Raw genomic sequence first — 11,807 nt, 5'->3', positions numbered from 1 at the left:
TGTGTGGGACGAGGATAATAGAAATATTGAAACTTCAGTTGGTCTGATTAAAGCTTAAAATAGCTGGGATTAACTTACAGGTGGTCCTACCATGTTTCCCCGAAAATAAGCCCCAGTTAAGATCATCAGCGAGATGGACACATTTAGTACATTATGACGATGTTTCAGAAGAAGATGACATGACTGTATTTGAATAAATGTAGATTGTTGTATATGAAAAAATAAGACATCCCCTGAAAATACGTCCTAATGCATCTTTTGGAGCAAAAATTAATATAAAACCCTGTCTTATTTTCAGGGAAATATGGTATAAGACCTAGTCTTATTTTCGGGGAAACACGGTGTGTAGAGCGTAAATAGAAGTTTATGAGCATCATCTTCAGAAGTGATCCCAAGTAATGAGATCTATGAGAATGACTGATTACTCATTGTTCTCAAACTTCAGATAATCTCAACTTAAAGAAAAGACAAACATACCACTGGGAACAAACCTCTTTCTTCTTACACATATCCTCCACTGACAAACACAGAAGGAAAAGTGCTTGCTCACATCCCTGACCTGTGTCCTGGAACTCAGATTGCGTGAGTCTCACGGCCAGGGTTCAGAGTGTCCTGGGTAGCTTTTTGCACTGTTTCTAGTGCCTGGAAAACTAAATTCTTAAAGCCAATAAGCCAGTAAGTCTTATTTCCTCTCAAAATTGTGTTTTGAAAACTTCGAAAGCTTTCTTATTGTATGTCCTAAGATACTAAAATAAAATTATTTTACATTACCAGATTTGATCTTCATTTAACTTGCAGTTCGCTGTGCAACATTTCAGGTGTAGCTTCTGACATCAGAATATAGAACTTTTGTCACATCTGTGTAGTACCAAGACATTATGATGTCATTAAAGTACCCCTAAAAACTTTTATTATGGAAATTTTCAATCAGACACAAAAATGCAGAGGATAATAATGAATCTCCATAAACCTATCACCCAGCCCCAACAATTATCTTCTTAGCAAAGTGCATTCAAGAGTCACCTATGTTGTTGCATGAATCGATCCTTTGTTCATTTTTATTGCTGGGTAGTATTTCCATTGTATGGATTTACCACAGTTTGTTCATTGACACCTTGATTGCTTGTTTGGGGCAATTATGAATAAATATTCACATATAGGTTTTTATGTGAACATAAGTTTTTTACTTGGATAAATACCTCAGAATGGGATTGCTGCTGGGTCACATGATAAATGTATGCTTAACTTTATTTAAAAAAAAAAACAAAAAAACCACCAAATTGTTTTCCTACAGTAGCTGAACCATTTTGCATCTCCAGTAGCAATGGCTGAGAATTCCTGTTGCTCCACAATGTGCCCAGCATTTGGTGTTCAGTTCTTTATATTAGCCATTCTAATGGGTGTGGAGTACTGTCCCATTGTGGTTTTAATCTAATATTCCTAATGACTAACAAAATTGAGCGCCTTTCCATATGTTTATTTGCCATCCAATTATCTTCTTTGGAAAAGTTTTTTTTCAGGTATTTTGCCCATTTTTAAATTGGGTTATTTGTTTTATTGTTGTTGAGATTTATGAGTTCTTTATGTATTCGGGATACAAGTTCTTTATTGGATATGTGATTTGAAAATATTTTCTCGCCATCTATGGCTTGTCATTTCATTCTCTTAATAGACTCAATTACAGAGCAAAAGTTTTTAATTTTGATGAAGTTCAATTTCTCAATTTCTTTTTTTATGGCTTGTGTTGTGGGTGTCATATCTAAAACCTGATCACCAAATCCAACGTCCCCTGTTGTTGTTTTTTCTAGAAGTTTTATAGTTTTATCTTCAGGTCTATGCTCCATTTTGAGTTAATTTTTGTATGAGGTATATGTTTAGTTTCCCTTTTTTTTTTTTTTTTTTTTTTGCATATGGATGAATAATCATTCCAGCACCATTTGTTGAAAAAACTGTCCTTTTTCTATTGAATTGTCTTTGTAACTTTGTCAAAAAATATATTTGTTAAATCTATTTTGGGGCTCTTTATTCTGATCAATTTATCTGTGTGTGTGTGTGTGTGTGTGTGTGTGTGTGTGTGTATGCGTATGTATATCCTTTTAACAATACCACACTGTCTTGATTACTGTAACTACAGTAAGCCTTTAAATTGGGTAGTGTAAATCCTCCAGCTTTGTTGTTGTTTTGTCATTGTTATCATTTTTTAAATGTTTGACTCTTCTAGTTTCATAAACTTATCCATATAAGTGTAGAATCCACTTGTTAATATCTAAAAATATGTCTGCTGAGACTTTCCTTGAAATTGTGCTCAATGTGTAGATCAAATTGAGGAAAATTGGCATCTTAACAATATTGAGCCTTCTAACCCATGAACACAGCCTATCTCTACATTTATTTGGATCTTCATTTTATTTCATCAACACTTTGTAGTTTCAGCATACAGATCCTCTATATGTATCTTAGATTTATAAATAATCTTTTTTTATTTTTGGAGATGCTATTTTAAGTGGTATTGTCTTTTAAATTTCAACTTCCAATTTTTTCTTGCTGCTATAAATATTTGGGTGCAGGGATTTTGTGTGGAAATAAATTTGCAATTCATTTGGGTAAATACCAAAGAGTGCAATTGCTAAACTGTTTGATAAGAGTATGTTTAGTTTTGTAAGAGACTGCCAAACTCTCTTCCAAAGCTGCTGTATCATTTTGTATTCACACCAGTGGTGAATGAGGGTTCCTGTTGCTCCACATCCTCCCCAGCATTTGGTGTTTGCAGTGTTCTGGATTTTGGCCATTCTAATAGGCACGTAGTGGTATCTCATTGTTTTAATTTGCATTTTCCCAATGACACATGATGTGGTGTATCTTTTCATATGCTTATTTGGCATCTGTCTATCTTCTTTGGTGAGGTATTTGTTACGGTCTTTGGCGCATTTTTTAATCAGGTTGTCTGTTTTCTTATTGTTGAGTTTTAAGAGTTCTTTGTATATTTTGGATAATATGTGTCTTTTGCAAATATTTTCTCTCTGTGGCTTGTCTACTCATTCTCTTGACTTTGTCCTTCACAGAGTTTTTAGTTTAATGAGGTACGGCTTATCAATTCATTCTTTCGTGAATCGTGCCTTTGGTGCTATGTATAAAAAGGCATAGCCATACCCAAGGTCATCTAGATTTTTTTCCAATGTTATCTTCTAGGAGTTTTATAGTTTTTATTTTATACCTATGCCTGTGATCCATTTTGAGTTAATTGTTGTGAAAGTTGTAAGGTCTGTGTCTACAGTCATTGTTTTGCATGTGCATCCACATGCAGTTGTTCCAGCACCATTTGTTGAAAAGACTGTCTTTGCTCCATTGTACTGCATTTGATTTGCTCCATTGTCAAAGATCAGTTGACTAGATTTATAGGGGTCTATTTCTGGGCTCTATTCTGTTGTACTGATTGAATTTTCTATTCTTTCACCAATATCATACTATTTTGATTACTATAAAATTACTATAGTTTTGTTTTGTTTAGGGATTACTTTTTTCTTTTTGTTTTAATTTTGTTTTTAAGTATGTAAAGTACATGGTTTCCAAGTCAAAACTGTAACCTAAGGCATATTGACAGAAGCCTCATTTTCTTCCCTGTCCCTTTCACCCTGCTTCGTCCCTCCTCCTATAAGTAATTATTTTTATTGTTTTTTGTTTGTTTATGATTTCTTTATTTCTTTTCATATACCTTTATATATTGTTATTCCTGCCACCCATTTCTTATACAAAAGGCAGCATACTTTATTATCCTGCAGCTTGATTTTTTTAAATTTAACAATATATCTTGGAGTTTACTTCATTTCAGTGTATAGGAATGCTCCCCATTCCTTTTTATAGCTGCATAGTATTTCGTTGTGTGGATGTATCATGGTTTATTCAATCTTCCCTATTGATGGACATTTGGGTTGCTTCCAGTCTTTTATTATTATAAGTAATGCCAGAAGAAAGAGCTTTATGCATATAGCATTTGCATTTTTGCTGGTATATCTTTGGGCTAGAGTCCCACAAGTGGGATTGCTGAGTTAAACGGAAATGTAAAGTAAGTTTACTAGATTTGGCCAAATTCATTCCCGCAGTGATTATATTACTTTGTATTTACATTAGCAATGTGTGAGAGTAGCTGCCTCTCCTACAGAGTGTATTACTGAAGTTTTGGGTTTTTGACAATCTAAGTGGTATGTCAATATTTTTTTTTCTTTTTTTGTAAGCTATTTTGAAAAATGTTTTTTAAGTATTAAAATTTCATTAATAATAATAACATAGTATTTCCTCCAAGTAATTTTAATTTGCATTTCTCTTATTATGAGTTAGGTTGAGTATCTTTTCACATGTTTAAAGACCTTTGGCTTTTCTTTATCTGTTGACTGTCTGTTCATATCTGTTCCTCATTTTTCTAAGAGTTGTTAGTTTCTTTCCTGTCAATTTTTAGGAGCTCTTTAAATATTAGAGTATTAGTTCTTTGCGATTATGTTGCAACATTGTGTTCAGTCTGTCAGTTGTCTAAATTGTTTTGTAATACTTTGTCAGGGCACCAGAGTTGATGGGACTTAAAGGAAGTCACTCAATAACCAACCAGAATGTTGGTATATTCATCTACAACATGTAATATTCCGTTCTACTAACAAATATCCCACTTCTGCTGTGCTAGTTACCTTCTTCCTGGTATCAGAATTCCTGAGACTAAATTCTTGATTAGGAGGTTATTAAGTGATAGCATCAAAAGCTACTTCAACGATATACCTCTATACTCTGTTTTCCCTTTTCTTATATGGATGAATCATCCATGTTTTTATTGAAGGCCAACTCGAATACTGGTGCTTTAGATCCCACTCCCCCTCACTTGCTCAAGGATATGATTCCAGCAATTCTTTCTTCTTTCTCTTGAATCATCAATTTTCCATTCACTCTTAGGTCTCTCCCTATCAGCATGCAAACTGTAGTATCTTCCTTCTTTAACACAAAAATTCTAGATGCCACAAAGTTTTGGATTCCTCACATCTCCAGTGATCACCTCATTTCTCTGCTTTCTTTTACAGTAAAAAGAAAAAAATCTCAAAATTGTTGTCTATTCCTATTGTGTCCACTTCCTCTCTTCTCATTTTCTGTTGAACCCACTCTAGTCAGGCTCTTGATACCCTATCGCAACAGCTCTCATCAAGTTCACCAATTACCTCCACATTTTTAAATCCTGTAGTCCATTCTCAGTCCTCATTTTATCCATTCTCTCAGTAGCATTCGACATAATTGTTCACTCCTTCCTTCTTGAAACCCTTTCTTCATTTGGGTTTTGGCAGGCGACACTCTCTTGCTTCTCTTCCTATCTCACTGGCCTCCTCTCAGTCACTTTTGCTGTTCTTCCTCATGCAGTCCTGTATGGTCTCATTGGATTCTATCAATAGCACCTCACCTGAGTGTTCTTTGGTACTATATGTATGGTCTTTAGATTTACTTCTCCTGGGAGGCTAATCTCCATTAGGTGTGAATTTATTAGATTAAATCTAAGACCAGAAACTTTGTTACTTAATTTCCAAATCTCTAGTAATCATCTCTATTTAATATAACCAAGAATTTTCCCCACAACTAATCCATTTATGGTTTTAGTCATAATGTATAGTCATGGCTAATCTAATATAACCTCTACTCTGTCTACCCTCCAATGCTGAAAGATAACACTGAAAGATCTCCTGCTTTAAAATCTGATAGTCCTGATTTCTGGTTCCGGCATTTATTAGTTGTGTGCCTTTGGCTAAGGTACATAACCTTTCTGAACCTCCGTTTCCACATCTTGTAAATGTGGACCATAATTTCTATAGTGTTGTTAAGAGGTCTAATAATATAACACATGAGAATCCTTGCCCTGTCTTGGCAATTAGTATTAACACCTATCCAATTGCATTAGCCAGAAATTTGGGCCTAATTATTGGTACCCCACTCTTCCTCACCCCTCATATTCAATCCATCACCTAGTTATGTAGATTTTTAAAACAACCTTGTCAATGAAATTTAATAAAATCCTTGCACATATGTATCTCAACTATTTTTATAATACTGGTTTTTGGTCTATTAATATGATCCTATAATCTCCTCCGTTATGTGTTTTCAGTTGTTTTTGATGCTTTTGCAGTAACTGCACTACTGCACTGAGTCTTTTCAACTAATTATATAGTTTGAAATACTATAAGTAATTTAGCTTCTTTCCAAAAAAGTAGATATGAACATTTTAACTGGATCTGAAACTCATAATTCGACTATTAATTTGTTCTTTATGTTTTGTTTTGTCAGTTTTTTATTATGTTTTAATGATTCCTGAAAAGTTGGATAACACAGTCCACATTCATTTCAAATGTATAAATCATCCAATTTGGTATTTTAAGTTCATAAAAACCTTTAAATCTAATTATCATGTCTTTTCAAATAATATCTAAGTGAGAGCAACACATTTCCAAATCGGTATCATTAGGCATGTTTCTATCTCTTAATTGCAAGCATAGAAAGTAAAAAAATATGTAGGTTTGCTAATAAATTCCATGATAATATCCTTCACTTTAATCAGATTGTTCTCATTTTCTTTCAGCTTAAAAAGGGCTCATTAAACTTCTCAAGTGTATTGAAAAGACATGTTATATAATTTTGCAATATTTTAACTTCAATGTTTAATTTTTCATTGATGCAAAAAACTCTACAATAGTATCAAATAGTAAACAGTCTTTTTAATTAAAATAATTTCCAGTGGCAAGGCTTCTTATTTCTGTGCTTGGAAAAGACATTTAAATTTTTTTTCATTATCATTGCAGTTTGTGAAACTATCATATATCATGCATAGACTTAATTTTTTTTGAGGTAAAAAATATCATTATTCATATCTGTTAGGCAGAGTAGTGACCCCCAAAGATGTCCATGACCTTATCCCCAGAACCAGTGAATATGTTATTTTACATGTCACAGGGATTTTGTAAGTGTGATTAAATTAAGGATCTTCAGATGGGGAGATTATCCTGGATTATCCAGTTGGGCCAATGTTGTCACAAGGGTCCTTATAAGAGGGAGGCAAGAGGGTAAGAATCAGAGAAGAAGTGATGATGGAAGCTGAGGTCAGAGTGATGAGTGCCAAGGAATACAATTGGCCTCTAGAAGCTGGGAAACACAAGGGAATGAATTCTCCCCTGGAATGTCCAGAAGGAACGTAGTCCTGCAGACCCATTTTAGATTTCCAACCTCTAGAACTGTAAGATAATAAGCCTCTAAATTTGTGGTTACTATTTGTTACAGCCACCATAGGAAGCTAATACATACAATAAGGTACATAAAGTGCACTAATATTATGTATACAGCTTGATGAGTTTTTGTGAACATATAGACCTATGTAAGCATCACCCACATCAATATCTAGTACATTTCCAGCATTCCAGGCTACCTTTGCCCCTCCCAGGCAACTCTTCACACACCAGAGGTAACTACTATTCTGACTTCTTTCACCATCCGTTTTGTGTATTGTTGGACTGCTTACAAACAGGATCACACCATATATACTGTTTTGTGTTTGGCTTCTTTTTACTCAGCATCTGTTAGAGTTATTCACATTGTTGTTGTATATCAGAGGTGGTTTGTTTTTTTAATTGCTGTGTGGCTTTTTTATTTTTGTATTTATCATGTGTCAATTTATTTATCCATTTTCCCATAAATGGAATTTGTTTGTATTAATTTATCATGTGTCAATTTATTTATCCATTTCCCATAGATGGACATTTTAATTATTCGCAGTTTTTTGTTATGAATAAACAGTAGTTTTTACAGCTATAAAGCATGCACATAGGAAGTCTGAAAATCTTGGTATCTGCTTTCTGAATACACATTTTAAGATTAATCCAAACATAATTATTCTTTGTAATCAAATAAAATCTTTGTTATCTGAGTTATTAAAAGTCCTGTATAATTTTCAATAAGAATGCCAAGACAATTCAATGGGGGGAAAGAATGGTCTTTTCAATAAGTGGAGCAGGGACATCTGCATATCTCTGTCCAAGAGAATGAAGTTGATCCCCTACTTTACACCATATACAAAAATTAACTTAGAATGTATCAAAGACATAAATCTAAGAGCTGAATATATCTATTCTTAGAAAAAAAAATAGGAGTCAATCTTCCTGACCTTGGATTATAAAATGGTTTCTTAGATATAACACCAAAAGCACAAGTGACAAGAAAAAAAAAAGGATAAATTGGGCTTCATCAAGAATTGTTCTCAGTGCTGCAAAGGACACCATCAAGAAAATGAAAAAACAACCCACAGGAGAAAATATTTGCAGAATATATAATCTGAAAATGTCTTATATCCACAATATGTAAAGAACTCTTACAGCTCAAGAAAGAAAAAGATAAATAACCCAATTTTTAAATGGTCAAAGGATCTGAATAGATATTTCTCCAAAGAAGATATACAAGTAGCCAATAAGCACATGAAAAGATGCTCAATATCACTGGTCATTAAAGCAATGCAAATCAAAGCTACGGTGAGATACTACTTCATACCTACCAGAACATTTAAAAGACAAAAGACAGACAATAACGAGTATTGGCGAGGATCTGGAGAAATTGGAACCTTGGTACATTGCTAGCAGGATTGTAAAATGATACAGACACTTTGGAAAGCAGTTTGGCATCTCTTCAAATCTTTAAACATTGAGTTACTGCATGACCCAGTAATTTCATTCCAACATATGCACCAAGAGAATTTAAACATACATTCACAAAAGAACCTGTACATTAATGTTCATAGCTGCATTATTCATAACAGCCAAAAAGTAGAAACAACCCAAATGTCCATCAGCTCATGCATGGTTAAACATAATATGGTATATCTGTTACACTGGAATAGTATTTGACCATAAAAAAGGCATGAAGTACCGATACATGCTACAACATGGATGAACCTGGAAAACATCATGTTAAGTGAAAGCAGCCAGGGAAAAACACCACATATTGTATGATTTCATTTACATGAAATGTCCCAAATAGGTGAATCCCGAGAGTCAGAAAGTAGATTAGTGATTGCCAGAGGCCAGGGGGAGGGTGGAATGAGGAGTGACTGCTCATGGCTGTCAGGTTTCTTTTGGGGGTGATGGCAATGGTTGCGCACCTCTGTGAACATACTAAAAACCATTGAATTGGACACTTTAAGGGCTGAATTTTATGGTATATGAATTATACCTAATAAAGCTGTTATTTTTTAAAATTCTGTAGAGTTCCCTTATACAGCAACCTGCCTTAGTGCATTTAGCATAGAAACCTGTTTCTAAGAATTCAGTTTGCATGATACTTTCTGGGTTTTAGATGAAGTGAAGTATAATTTCAATGTATTTACTTATTTCAGGGGCTTCATTTGCTATTTTTATAAACTCAGAGTGCTAATGAACTAAGAACACGTAAAATGGAATTTTCTCTTTTTTCTTTCCTGGAAATTGGGGTATATTCAAGTACCTTCCTAATTTTTCCATACCACCCCTTTCCAAAGCTTTACATCCCTTTTTATAGAAGGTGTTAAGTACTTAGTGTGGACTGAGGTCTGCATTAGATGTTAGACATGATACCTACAAACACAAAGTTTAAAAGAAGAAATATGTAATAATTTTTAAAGCATTTGGTTAAAAATTTGGAATAGTAAAATTAAGAAAAGTATTTCAATCGTACGCAGCTGTTCGCAGGTCCATTTTCCTACAGTGAAGTCCTCTTGGCCACAATGTATCCCTGGAGCTTCTTCTCGTTGTTATTTCAAAGTTTTTATTTCACAGGACTTCGTTGTTTTCATTTTGGATTTCTTTTTAAAATACAAACATTGAATTTTATTTCTTAATCCTTTCTTTGCCTTCTCTAAAAATGTTTTAAAAGTTCTTAAATCTGTCAGGGTCATACCAGTCCCCTCAATAAATTAGTAAGGTGACATCTTTGGAAGCAATTGCAAATAATTATTATAATTTTTAAATAGAACTATTTAATGTAGCTTTAATATGGAAGAATTCCTTTATAATAAACTTTGATACATTGACATTTTATTTTATTTTTTGTGATCCTACTTTTTTCTGACATTCAATATTATTTTATATTAATTTCAGGTGTACAGCATAGTGGTTAGACATTTGTGTAACTTAAGAAGTGATCCGCCTGACTAGTCTAGTACCCACCTAGCACTACACATAGTTATTACCATATTATTGACTATATTTTCTATGCTATACCCTACATCCCCATGACTACTTTGTAACAACCAATTTCTACTTCTTAATCCCTTTCCCTTTTTCACCTACCCTTCAACCCCACTCCCATCTGGCAACCATCAAAATGTTTTTTGTATCTATGAGTGTGTTTCTGTTTTGTTTGTTTATTTTGTTCTTTAGATTCCGCATGTAAGTGAAATCATATTGCATCTGTCTTTCTCTGTCTGACATACTCCGCTCAGCACAATACCCTCCAGGTCTATTCATGCCGCCGTAGATGGCAAGAACCCAATTCCCTTCCATGGCTGAGTAATATTCCATTGTATATATGCACCACCTCTTCTTTATCCATTTATCCATCAACACACACCGAGGCGCCTGCACATCTTGGCCATTGTAAACAATGCTGCAATGAACATATGGAGGCACATGTCCCCTCAAAGTAACTTTTTGGGTTTCTTTGGATGAATACCCAGAAGAGGGATTACTGGGTACTTCTTTGTCTCTTGATACAGCCTTTGTTTTAAAATCTATTTTGTCTGGTATAAGTATTGCTACCGCAGCTTTTTTTTTTTCCCATTTTCATGAATTATCCTTTTCCATCCCTTTACTTTCACTCTGTGTGTGTCTTTTAACCTGAAGTTAGTCTTGTTGACAGCATATGTAAGGGTTTTGTTTCCTTATCCATTCAGCCACCCTATGTTTTTGCTGTTTTTTTTTAAAGCAGAGTCACTGGTTTTTGTTTGTTTGTTTGTTTGTTTTAATTTTTATTGGGGAATATTGGGGAACAGTGTGTTTCTCCAGGGTCCATTAGCTCCAAGTTATTGTCCTTCAATCTAGTTGTGGAGGGTGCAGCTCAGCTCCAAGTCCAGTCGCTGTTTTCAATCTTTAGTTGCAGGTGGCGCAGTCCACCGTCCCATGGTGGGAATTGAACTGGCAACCTTGTTGAGAGCTCACGCTCTAACCAACTGAGCCATCCAGCTGCCCCTCTGGAAGCTCAGCAGCAGCTCATTGTCTTCAACCTAGTTGTGGAGAGCTGACTGGCCCTTGTGGGAATCGAACCAGCAACTCTGTTATTCAGAGCTCATGCTCTAAACAACTGCACCATCCGGCTGCCCGGCCACCCTATGTTTTTAATCGAAGCATTTAATGCATTTACATTTAAAGTAATTGTTGATAGATATGTAACTATTGCCATTTTATTATTCATATTTTTTATCTTATTTTTATTTTTTTATTTTTTGTCTTAAAAAAGTCCCTCTAACATTCCTTGTGATAATGTTTTGGTGGTGAACTCCTTTAGCTTTTTCTTGTCTGGGTTCTTTATCTGTCCTTCGATTTTAAATGATAGCCGTGGTGGGTAAAGGAGTCTTGGTCTGCTTTTCATCACTTTGAATATTTCATGCCAATCCCTTCTGGCCTGCAAAGTTTCCGTTGAGAAATCAGCTGACAATCTTATGGGAGCTCCCTTATAAGTTACTACTTGCATTTCTCTTGATGCTTTTAGGATTTTCTATTTGTCTTTAACTTTTGACATTCTAATTATAATGTTTCTTGATGTGGGCCTGTTTG

Source organism: Rhinolophus sinicus, chromosome 16 (genome assembly GCF_057876585.1).
Source record: "Rhinolophus sinicus isolate RSI-liver-muscle chromosome 16, RSI-T2T, whole genome shotgun sequence".
NCBI lineage: Eukaryota > Metazoa > Chordata > Mammalia > Chiroptera > Rhinolophidae > Rhinolophus > Rhinolophus sinicus.
This window is presented reverse-complemented; position numbering follows the sequence as displayed.